The 12673-nt window shown below is 38.3% G+C and overlaps 1 pseudogene; it reads right to left on the reverse strand.

Annotated features, from left to right (window-relative positions):
* Nucleotides 1-891: 891 nt before the first annotated feature.
* Nucleotides 892-12673, reverse strand: part of LOC100362249 (hypothetical) — a 108511-nt pseudogene continuing 96729 nt past the window's right edge.

A 12673-nucleotide genomic window follows, 5' to 3' on the forward strand; every position in this document is an offset into this window, starting at 1 on the left:
GCTTAATTAATAACCCTGGACATATAATGAAAAATCAAACACATTATCTCTCCTTCTTGAATACTCATTAGTTTTTCTTTGTTCTCTGAAACCCGTATAAATAAACAATCTGGTTGCCAGTTAGTCAGAGCGGCAGAAACAGACTAATTGCTAGTCAGTCAGAGACATGAGATTCCCTGGACCATAATGTGCTGATACTTTCCCTTGTGGTGTTGGATTTTTGTTTCTTCTCCTGAATTAGAACATCAGTTCCCCCCACCATCTCTTCTAGGGTTGAGAACTTGTTCACTCTTTGGTACTGAGTGGATTCTGGGCATTATTTTGAACATAGCAGTATTTAGTCTAATACTCTAACTTTCCAAGTGCTTCCATACACATGAATCATGCCCAAATCCTACCCATTTTTCCCCACAGGGAGCACTTTACCGCATTACCACATATTTGAGATTATTGGGCATTTCCCAAAAGTGCCATCTGGTGGGAGGCTTCTGAGCCATAAGAATACTCAGTGAATAGTTTGTCTTCCTTTACTCAAAAAAGCAGCCCTTTCAGCTGTGCTATCAGGCTGGTAGTACTTTTCTTCATTCAAGGCATATTAAGTGTTAATTGCCCCCACACTGATGCATGCTTAAATTCCTGTGTGGTGTTTTTTATTTAAAAAATCTCTAACCTATGTTTCGCTTTTTGATTTATGCTTAAACACACCATCTTGGAATGCAGAATTTAGGATTTGAATACCTTTAAGGAAGGCAACACATTCAACAGGAAGAAGATAAAAGCTTTGGACATACCCTCAAAATCAATGTGATATTTTATTTTGAATAAGTGCATAATTACAGAAGTACTGTGTGGGTGTAGGAAATTTTATCATGGAGTCTCATGGGACTTTTTTCAAACACCAGAACTCTCATTTATGGACACATCATCATCCTGTATAGAAGGATGCTGGGCTTTCACATTGCTCTGAACTTTCAATGACCTGATCTCAAAGAGGAACATAATCACTACAATGAGTGACAGGGTAGTTGTCAGTAGCTTTAAATGCGTAAGTGCTGTGTTTCTTTATCAGGGTTTCATTCTGAACTGGAAAGTTTGGTGGAAAATCAATGGTGATTTTGCCATACAGATATACTACATGGTTCCAGGTCACAGAAATAATGGTACAAAGACTACTCATGATCAGAATGAAGACAGAGCACTTGTAGCACACTATCTTAAACTCAGCGACTGAGGCTTTGATTATGCTGACCTCAATGGCTGTTGATAGAAGATAATATTAAGGAGGAAAATGATTTAAAATTAAAATCTACAAACTCTAGCATTTCAAATTGAATTTTAAAGTCAAAATATATGCTTTACTTTTCCCTGATTACTTTTTCTTCCTTGGAGGGAGTATATAGATCATATGTCACTCAAATGCTTGCAAGGAATTGTGGACATGTTTAGTAATTTAAAAAATCCTTTGTGGGATCTGTTAACAAATTATTGGTAAAATAACCTTATGGAAGGAAGAAAGCATAAATAATTAGTTTGTAAAATAATTCATACCATTCTTTGTAGCTCTTTTGTTTTTACTTTTATTGGATTTTTTACTAGATTTTTTAATTTACATTTCAAATGTTATCCCCTTTCAGGAATTACCATTCATAGACCTTTCCCCTTTTCCCCTTTCTTCTATGAGTGTATCCCCTCCCAGGAATGCACTGCTTCCTGCCTCACCACAGTGAAAGCTCCCTACATTAGCAGATCCAGCAGGCCAAGGTCTTCTCATCATACTGGTGTCCAACAAGGGCAATCTCTGCTAGATGTGCAGTTAGTGTCATGGGGCTGTCTATGTGTATACTATGGGTGGTGCTTTAGTGCATCAGAGCTGTGATTGGTTGGTATTTTCATTCATATGAGGTTTCAAGACCCTTCAGCTCTTTCAATCTTTTCTCTAACTCCTCCAATGGGGACCCATTTTCAGTTCAATGATTCACTGCTAGCATTCTTCTCTGTATTTGTCATGCTTTGGCAGAGCTTCACAGGAGACAGCTATATCAAGCTCCTATCTGAATGCACTTTTGACATTAGCAAGATCATCTGTGTTTGGTGGCTGTATGTATAAGGTCTGGATCCCAAGCTGGGGCAAGCTCTGAATAGCCAATGCTTCAGTCTCTGCTCCAAACTCTGTCTCCATATCTCCTCCTATGAATATTTTTGTTCCCCCTTATAAGAAGGAGGGAGGCATTCACAGTTTGGTTGTCCCTATTCTTCAACTTCATGTGGACTGTGGATTGTATCTTGGCTAATCTGAACTTTTGGACTAATATCAACTTATCAGTGAGTGTGTAATATGTGTGTTTTGTGAATGTGTTACCTCACCAAGGATGATAATTTCTAGTTCCACCCATTTTCCTAGGAATTTCATGAAATCATTGTTTTTGATAGATAAGTAGTATTCCATTGTGTAGATGTACCACATTTTCTGTTTCCATTCCTCTGTTGAAGGGCATATGGGTTATTTCCAGCTTCTGGCTATTATAAATAAGGCTACTATGAATACAGTGGAGCTTGTATCTTTGTGTTATGCTAGAGCATCATTTGGGTATATGCCCAGAAGTGGTGTAGCTGGATTGTCAGTTAGTAGAATGTCTAGGTTTTTGATAAACTTCCAGACTGATTTCCACAGTGGTTGTACCATCTTGCAATTCCACCAACAATGGAGGAGTGTTCCTCTTTCACCACATCCTTGCCCACATCTGCTATTATCTGAGTTTTTGTACTAAGAAATTCTGACTGTTGTGAAGTGGAATCTCAGGCTTGTTTTGATTTTTCTTTCCCTGATGACTAAGGGTATTCAATTTTTCTTTAGGTACTTCTCCACCATTCAATATTTCTCAGCTGAGAATTCTTTGCTTAGCTCTTCAACCCATATTTTAATAGGTCATTTGACCCTATGGAGTCTATCATCTTGAGTTCTTTGTATATAAAATGTAAGCCTTCTATGAGATGTTGGATTGGTGAAGATTTTTTTCCCAATCTCTTCATTGGCGTTTTGTTCTAATGACAGTGTCCTTTGACTTACAGAAGCTTTGCAGTTTTATGAGGTCCTATTTTTGATTTTTGATCTTAGAGCATAAACCATTTGTGTTTTGTTCAGGAAATTTTCCCCAGTGCCTATGTGATTGAGATTCTCCCCCACTTTTTATTCTATTACTTTGAGTGTATCAGTTTTGATGTGGTGGTCCTTGATCCAGTTGGACTTTAGTTTTTTACAAGGTGATAAGAATTGATTAATTTGCATTCTTCTACATGCTGACATCCAGTTGAGCCAGCACCATTTGTTGAAAATGCTGTCTTTTTTTCTACTGGATGGTTTTAGCTCACTTGTGAAAGATCAAGTGATTATAGGTATTTGAGTTCATTTCTGGGTCTTCAATTTAATTTCCTTGATATAGTTTCTGTACTAATACCATGGCAAATTTTTCCAACTGCACTGTAATACAGCTTGAGGTCAGGGATGGTGATTACAGCTGAAGTTCTTTTATTGTTGACAATATTTTTTTGCTATCCTGGGTATTTTTTTCCAAATATATTTGCACATTGCTCTTTAAAATTTTATGAAGAATTCAGTTGCAATTTTGATGGGAATTGCATTGAAAATATAGTTTACTTTCAGCAAGTTGACCATTTTTACAATATTAATTCTGCCAATCATTGAGCATGGGATATCTTTCCATCTTCTGAGATCTTCTTCTATTTCTTTCCCACATACCTGAATTTCTTGTCATTCAGATCTTTCACTGTCTTGGATAGCATCACACCAATGTATTTTATATTATTTGTGGGTATTGTAAAGGGTGTCATTTCCATCATTTCTTTCTAAACCTGTTTATCCTTTGAGTAGAGGAAGGCAACTGATATGTTTGAATTAATTTTATATCCAGCCATATTGCTGAAAATTTTTATGAGGTTAGGAGTTTTCTGGTGGTACTTTTGGAGTCACTTAAGTATACTATCATGTTATCTGTAGATAGTGATATTTCAACTCCTTCCTTCCAATTTATATCCGTTTTACCCAAATTTGTTGTCTCATTGCTGTGGCTAGGAATTAGAGTACTATTTTGAATAGGCAGAGAAAGAGTGGGCAGCTTTGTCTAGTCTCTGATTTTAGTGGGATTCCTTCAAGTTTCTCTCCATTTATTTTGATGTTGACTATTGGTTTGCTGTATATTGCTTTTAATATGTTAAATTATGGGCCTTAAATTCCCAATCTTTCCAATACTTTGATCATGAAGGGGTGTTGAATTTTGTCAAATGCTTTCTCAGCATCTAATGAAATGATCATGTGATTTTTTTCCTTGAGTTTGTATATATAGTGTATTACGTTGATAGATTTACATATATTGAACCATCTTTTCACCCCTCACATGAATTGTACTTGATCAAGATGGATCATCATTTTCATGTGTTCTTGCATTCAGTTTGTGAGAATTTTATTGAGTCTTTTTGCATCCATGTTCATAAAGGAAATTTGTCTGGTTTTCTATCATTGTTGGGTCTTTTTGTGGTTGAGTCATAAAAGTAATTGTGGCTTCACAGAAGGAATTGGGTAGTATTCCTTCCGTTTCTACTTTGTGGAATAGTTGGAAGTGTATTGGTTTTAGGTTTTCTATGAATGTTTGATAGAACTTAGCACTTAATCAATCTTGCACTGGGTTTTGGGTTTTTTTATTTGTTTGTTTGTTTTGTTTTGTTTTGGAGTGGTGAGTGTGTGTGTGTGTGTGGACTTTTATTGACTACTTCTATTTCTTTAGGTGTTATGGAATTATGTAGATAGTTTATCTGATCCTTATTTAACTTTGATACCTTGTTATCTGTCTTGAAAATTGTTCATTCATTCAGATTTTATAATTTTGTTGCATATAGGCTTTTGTAGTACGATCTGAAGATTTTTTCAAACGCCATCACGTATTTTTGTTAGTTTGTTCTATCTCCCTTTTCCCTTCTGTTTTTACCTTCCATTTCTTGCTTTATTTGGGATTATATTATTTACATTTCAAATGCTATTTTCTTTCTTGGTTTCCTGTCAATAAACTCCCAATCCCAACAATTTTCCCCTTACTTCAATGAGCGGGTTCCCCTACCCTTCTACCAACACTTCTTGCCTTGCCACCCTGAAATTTCCCTATACACGGGTTCCTGCCTTGGCCCTATGAAGGCTTCTCCTCCCATTGGTTCGAAAGGGTCATTCTTTGCTACTTAGACAGCTGGAGCCATTTATCTGTCCATGTGTACTCTTTGGATTGTGGCTTAGTCCCTGGGAGCTCTGGTTGGTTGTTATTGTCGTTATTGTGTTGCAATCTCTTTGACCTCTTTCAATCCTTTCTTCAACTCTTCCAGTGGGGATCTCATTCTCAGCTCAATGGTTTCCAGCTAGCATTCACATCTGTATTTGTCATGCTCTGGCAGAGCTTCTCGGGAATCAGCTATATGAGCCTCCTGTCAGAATGCACTTCTTGGCATCAGCAATGATGTCTAGGTTTAGTTGCTGTATGTGTATAGGCTGGTTCCCCAAGTAGAGCAGTCTTTGAAATGCCATTCCTCAAGCCTCTTTTCCATATGTTGATCCTGTATTTTTGCCTATGAATATTTTTGTTCCCCCTTCAAATATGGATTGAAACATTTGAGTAGTAATCTATTGTGTAAATGTACCATTTTCTGTATCCATCCCTCTGTTGATGGACATCTTGGTTCTTTCCAGCTTCTGGATATTATAAACAAGGCTGCTTTGAACATAAATGATTATCTGTCATTGTTTATATTTTGGAGCATATTTTTGGTATATACTCAGAAGTGGTATAGCTGGATCTTTAGGTCGTACAATTTCCAGTCTTCTAAGGAACCTTGAGACTGATTTCCAGAGTGGTTTTACCCATTGCAACCCCACGAAGAGTGGAGCATTGTTCATTCTTCTCCACATTTGCACCAGCATCTGTTGTCACCTGAGGATTTTTTAATTTATTCATTTATTTATTAAAAATGAAATAAACATTTCTTATTAAAGAATTGAGGTCCTAAAACTTACAATCCCTTTGACTTTGCAAGTAATATGATGGCTGATATGTGCCAACATATTCAGTTAATTTCCCTTTTGAACCTTTCTGCTACTGAGGTACAGATCTGACCCCAGGGATTTGTCTACAGTAAAATGCTCATCAAGATCAAGTTGAACTATCTCACTTCTTACCATGATCTTCTCACATCACGTCAGCCAGTGCCTTTTCCAGAAGAGCTCAAAGATACAGAGAAATATATTTCCTCACCTATGTAGTCACTCATGTGACTACTGATATACTTGGATTTTTATTTCATTTTGTATGAAGTTACACTGCACAGATATTTTTTAACCCCTGCCCTTTTTTATTGGTTTCCTTAAATTGGATATTTTCTTTAGTTACATTTCAAACACCATCCTTTATCCTGGTTTCCCCTCTGGAATCCCTCTATCCCCTTCCCCCTTCCCTGGCCTCTTTGAGAATGTACCCCCAAGCACCCATCCACTCCCACCTATGTCCCTGCTCTGGCATTCCCCTACGAAGGAGCATTGAGCCTCCACATGGTCAAGGGCCTCTCCACTCATTGATGCCCTATAAGACCATCCTCTGCTACATATGTGGCTGGAGCCATTGGTCCCTCCATGTGCACTATTTGCTTGGTGGTTTATTCTCTGGGAGCTTTGGGTTTCTGGTTATTTGAAATTTTTGTTCATCCTATGGAGTTGAAAACCCCTTCAGCTCCCTCTGTCCCTTTTCTATCTCCTCATTTTTGGGCACTCTTTTCAGTCCAATGTTTGGTTGAGAGCATCTGACTCTGCATTTCTCAGACTCTGGCAGAACCTCTCAGGAGACAGCTATATCAGGTTTCTGTCAGCATGTACTTATTGGCATCCTCAATATTGTCTGGGTTTGGTGACATTATATGGACCTCCAAGTACAGCCATCTCTGAATGAACTTTCTCTCAGTTTCTGTTCCACACTTTTTCTGTATATATTTTGTTTTCCATTCTAAGAAAGATTAAAGCATCCACTCTTTGATGTTCCAATTTCTTGAGGCTCATGTGGTCTGTGGATTGTAACTTGGGTATACTCAAGCATTTTGTCTAATAAATCTGTTTATCAGTGAATGCTTACCATATGTGTTTTTTTGTTGTGATTGAGTTTTCTCACTCAGAATATTTTCTAGTTCCATCCATTTGCCTAAGAATTTCTTGAGGTCACTGTCTCTGCTTGTGCTGAGAGCTAAAAGCCAGTCTCTAGGAGCTCTGACACACCTGAGAGCAGATGTAAGACCACCATTTCTGCTCTGAGAGACCTGGCTAGAGCCCTCAGAACACAAGAACCCAGGAGCACTCTGACACAACTATCTATATCCAGATTTCACTTCAAGAAAGTAGATCTCCAGGAGTACTGACACCCAGGCATATAGGAGGGTCAAGCAGCTGTCAGAGAAAGCAAGACCAGCTAATAACCAGAAACAACCAGATAGCAAAAAGCAAGCACAGGAACCTAAGCAACTGAAACCAAGACTACTTGTCATCATTGGAGCCCAGTTCTCCCAACAAAGCAAATGCTAAATACCCAAACACACTGGAAAAGCAAGGTTTGGATTTAAAATCTCATCTCATGATGATGATAGAGGAGTTTAAGAAGGACATAAATAACCCCCTTAAAGAAATAAAGGGCAACACAGGTAAATAAGTAGAAGCCGTTAAAGAGGAGACACAAAAGTCCCTTAAAGAATTACAGGAAAACACAACCAAACAGGTAAAGGAGTTATCCAGAATCTAAAAATGGAAAAAGCAACAATAAGAGATGACAAAGGGAGACAACCCTGGAGATAGATACCCTGGGAAAGAGATCAGGAGTCATACATACAAGCATCAGCAACAGATATCAGAAAGTATTTCTGGGGCAGAAGATACCATAGAACACATTGACACAACCATCACAGAACATGTGAAATGCAAAAACCTCCTAATCAAAACCTTCCAGAAAAGCCAGAACACAATGAGAGGGTAAAACCTAAGGATAATAGGTATTGAAGAGAGCGACAACTCCAAAATTAAAGAGTCAGTAAATGTCACCAAAAATCATAGAAGAAAATTTCCCTAACCTAATGACAAAGATGGCTATAAACATCCAAGAAGCATAAAACACTCCAAATAGATTGGACCAGAAAAGAAATACCACCTGTCGCTTAATAGTCAAAATATCAAATGAACAAAACAGAGAATGAATATTAATAGCAGTAAGGCAAAAAGTCAAGTAACATATATAGGTAGACCTATAAGAGTTACACCAGACTTCTCACCAGAGACTTTGAAAGCCAGAAGATCCTGGGTAGATTCAATATAGACCCTAATAGAATACAATGCCAGTCTAGGCTACTATAGCTAGCAAAATTCTTAATTATCATAGATAGAGAAGCCAAGATATTCCATGACAAAACCAAATTTACACAATATGTTTCCACAAATCCATCCCTACAAAGGATAATAAATGGAAAATTCCAACACAAGGAGGAAAACTATACCCTAGATAAAGCAAGAAAGTAGTCTTCTGGCAACAACCACAAAAGAGGAGAGCCACACAAACATAATTCCACCTCTAATAACAAAAATACAAGGAAACAACGATTTTAACATATTTTTTAAATTTCTGAACATCAATGGATTCAGTTCCCCAATAAAAGACATAGACTAGCACACTGGATATGTAAAAATGATCCATCATTTTGCTGCATGCAAGAAGCACACTTCAGTTGCAATGACAGAAACTACTTTAGAGTAAAAAGCTGCAAAACAATTTTTTTCACTTTTTTTTTCTTTTTATTAACTTGAGTATTTCTTATATACATTTCAAGTGTTATTCCCTTTCCCGGTTTCCGGGCAAACATCCCCCTGCCCCCTCCCCTTCTTTATGAGTGTCCCCCTCCCTACCCTCCCCGCATTGCCAACCTCCCCCCAACAGTCTAGTTCACTGGGGGTTCAGTCTTAGCAGGACCCAGGGCTTCCCCTTCCACTGGTGCTCTTACTAGGATATTAATTGCTATCTATGAGGTCAGAGTCCAGGGTTAGTCCATGTATAGTCTTTAGGTAGTGGCTTAGTCCCTGGAAGCACTGGTTGCTTGGCATTGTTGTACATATGGGGTCTCGAGCCCCTTCAAGCTCTTCCAGTTCTTTCTCTGATTCCTTCAACAGGGGTCCTATTCTCAGTTCAGTGGTTTGCTGCCGGCATTCGCCTCTGTATTTGCTGTATTCTGGCTGTGTCTCTCAGGAGCGATCTACATCCGGCTCCTGTCAGCCTGCACTTCTTTGCTTCATCCATCTTGTCTAATTGGGTGGCTGTATATGTATGGGCCACATGTGGGGCAGGCTCTGAATGGGTGTTTCTTCAGTCTCTGTTTTAATCTTTGCCTCTCTCTTCCCTGCCAAGGGTATTCTTGTTCCCCTTTTAAAGAAGGAGTGAAGCATTCACATTTTGATCATCCTTCTTGAGTTTCATTTGTTCTAGGCATCTAGGGTAATTCAAGCATTTGGGCTAATAGCCACTTATCAGTGAGTGCATACCATGTTTATCTTTCTGTGATTGGGTTAGCTCACTCAGGATGATATTTTCCAGTTCCAAACATTTGCCTACGAATTTCATAAAGCCGTTGTTTTTGATAGCTGAGTAATATTCCATTGTGTAGATGTACCACATTTTCTGTATCCATTCCTCTGTTGAAGGGCATCTGGGTTCTTTCCAGCTTCTGGCTATTATAAATAAGGCTGCTATGAACACAGTGGAGCACGTGCCTTTTTTATATGTTGGGGCATCTTTGGGGTATATGCCCAAGAGAGGTATAGCTGGATCCTCAGGCAGTTCAATGTCCAATTTTCTGAGGAACATCCAGACTGATTTCCAGAATGGTTGTACCAGTCTGCAATCCCACCAACAATGGAGGAGTGTTCCTCTTTCTCCGCATCCTCGCCAGCATCTGCTGTCACCTGAGTTTTTGATCTTAGCCATTCTCACTGGTGTGAGGTGAAATCTCAGGGTTGTTTTGATTTGCATTTCCCTTATGACTAAAGATGTTGAACATTTCTTTAGGTGGTTCTCAGCCATTCAGCATTCCTCAGCTGTGAAATCTTTGTTTACATCTGAACCCCATTTTTTAATAGGGTTATTTGTCTCCCTGCGGTCTAACTTCTTGAATTCTTTGTATATTTTGGATATAAGGCCTCTATCTGTTATAGGATTGGTAAAGATCTTTTCCCAATCTGTTGGTTGCCGATATGTCCTAACCACAGTGTCCTTTGCCTTACAGAAGCTTTGCAGTTTTATGAGATCCCATTTGTCGATTCTTGACCTTAGAGCATAAGCCATTGGTGTTTTGTTCAGGAAATTTTTTCCAGTGCCCATGTGTTCCAGATGCTTCCCTAGTTTTTCTTCTATTAGTTTGAGTGTGTCTGGTTTGATGTGGAGGTCCTTGATCCACTTGGACTTAAGCTTTCCATTGGATGGTTTTGGCTCCTTTGTCAAAAATCAAGTGACCATAGGTGTGTGGGTTCATTTCTGGCTCTTCAATTCTATTCCATTGGTCTATCTGTCTGTCTCTGTACCAATACCATGCAGTTTTTATCACTATTGCTCTGTAATACTGCTTGAGTTCAGGGATAGTGATTCCCCCTGAAGTCCTTTTATTGTTGAGGATAGTTTTAGCTATCCTGGGTTTTTTGTTATTCCAGATGAATTTACAAATTTTTCTCTCTAACTCTTTGAAGAATTGGATTGGTATTTTGATGGGGATTGCATTGAATCTGTAGATTGCTTTTGGTAAAATGGCCATATTTACTATATTAATCCTGCCAATCCATGAGCATGGGAGATCTTTCCATCTTCTGAGGTCTTCTTCAATTTCTTTCTTCAGTGTCTTGAAGTTCTTATTGTACAGATCTTTTACTTGCTTGGTTAAAGTCACACCGAGGTCCTTTATATTATTTGGGTCTATTATGAAGGGTGTCGTTTCCCTAATTTCTTTCTCTGCTTGTTTCTCTTTTGTGTAGAGGAAGGCTACTGGTTTATTTGAGTTAATTTTATACCCAGCCACTTTGCTGAAGTTGTTTATCAGCTTTAGTAGTTCTCTGGTGGAACTTTTGGGATCACTTAAATAAACTATCATATCATCTGCAAATAGTGATGTTTTGACTTCTTCTTTTCCCATCTGTATCCCCTTGACCTCCTTTTGTTGTCTGATTGCTCTGGCTAGAAACTTCAAGAACTATATTGAATAAGTAGGGAGAGAGTGGGCAGCCTTGTCTAGTCCCTGATTTTAGTGGGATTGCTTCAAGTTTCTCTCCATTTAGTTTAATGTTAGCAACTGGTTTGCTGTATATGGCTTTTACTATGTTTAGGTATGGGCCTTGAATTCCTATTCTTTCAAGGACTTTTATCATGAAGGGGTGTTGAATTTTGTCAAATGATTTCTCAGCATCTAATGAAACGATCATGTGGTTTTGTTCTTTCAGTTTGTTTATATAATGGATCACGTTGATGGTTTTCCGTATATTAAACCATCCCTGCATGCCTGGGATGAAGCCTACTTGATCATGGTGGATGATTGTTTTGATGTGCTCTTGGATTCGGTTTGCCAGAATTTTATTGAGTATTTTTGCGTCGATATTCATAAGGGAAATTGGTCTGAAGTTCTCTTTCTTTGTTGGGTCTTTGTGTGGTTTAGGTATAAGAGTAATTGTGGCTTCATAGAAGGAATTCTGTAGTGCCCCATCTGTTTCAATTTTGTGGAATAGTTTGGATAATATTGGTACGAGGTCTTCTGTGAAGGTCTGATAGAATTCTGCACTAAACCCGTCTGCACCTGGGCTCTTTTTGGTTGGGAGACCTTTAATGATTGCTCCTATTTCCTTTGGAGTTATGGGGTTGTTTCAATTGTTTATCTGTTCCTAATTTAACTTCGGTACCTGGTATCTGTCTAGGAAATTGTCCATTTCCTGCAGATTTTCAAGTTTTGTTGAATATAGGCTTTATAGTAAGATCTGATGATTTTTTGAATTTCCTCTGAATCTGTAGTTATGTCTCCCTTTTCATTTCTGATTTTGTTAATTTGGATACACTCTCTGTGTCCTCTCGTTAGTCTGGCTAAGGGTTTATCTATCTTGTTGATTTTCTCAAAGAACCAAATTTGGTTCTGTTGATTCTTTCTATGGTCCTTTTTGTTTCTACTTGGTTGATTTTAGCTCTGAGTTTGATTATTTACTGCCTCTCTACTCCTCCTCGGTGTATTTGCTTCTTTTTGCTCTAGAGCTTTTAGGTGTGCTGTCAAGCTGCTGACATATGCTCTTTCCTGTTTCTTTCTGCAGGCACTCAGCGCTATGAGTTTTCCTCTTAGCACAGCTTTCATTGTGTCACATAAGTTTGGGTATGTTGTACCTTCATTTTCATTAAATTCTAAAAAGTCTTTCATTTCTTTCTTTATTTCTTCCTTGACTAGGTTATCATTGAGTAGAGCATTGTTCAATTTCCACGTATATGTGGGCATTCTTCCCTTAATGTTATTGAAGATGAGTTTTAGCCCGAGGTGGTCTGATAGCACGCATGGGATTATTTCTATCTTTCTGTACCTGTTG

The sequence above is a fragment of the Rattus norvegicus genome, chromosome X, assembly GCF_036323735.1.
Source record: "Rattus norvegicus strain BN/NHsdMcwi chromosome X, GRCr8, whole genome shotgun sequence".
Taxonomy (NCBI): Eukaryota; Metazoa; Chordata; class Mammalia; order Rodentia; family Muridae; genus Rattus; species Rattus norvegicus.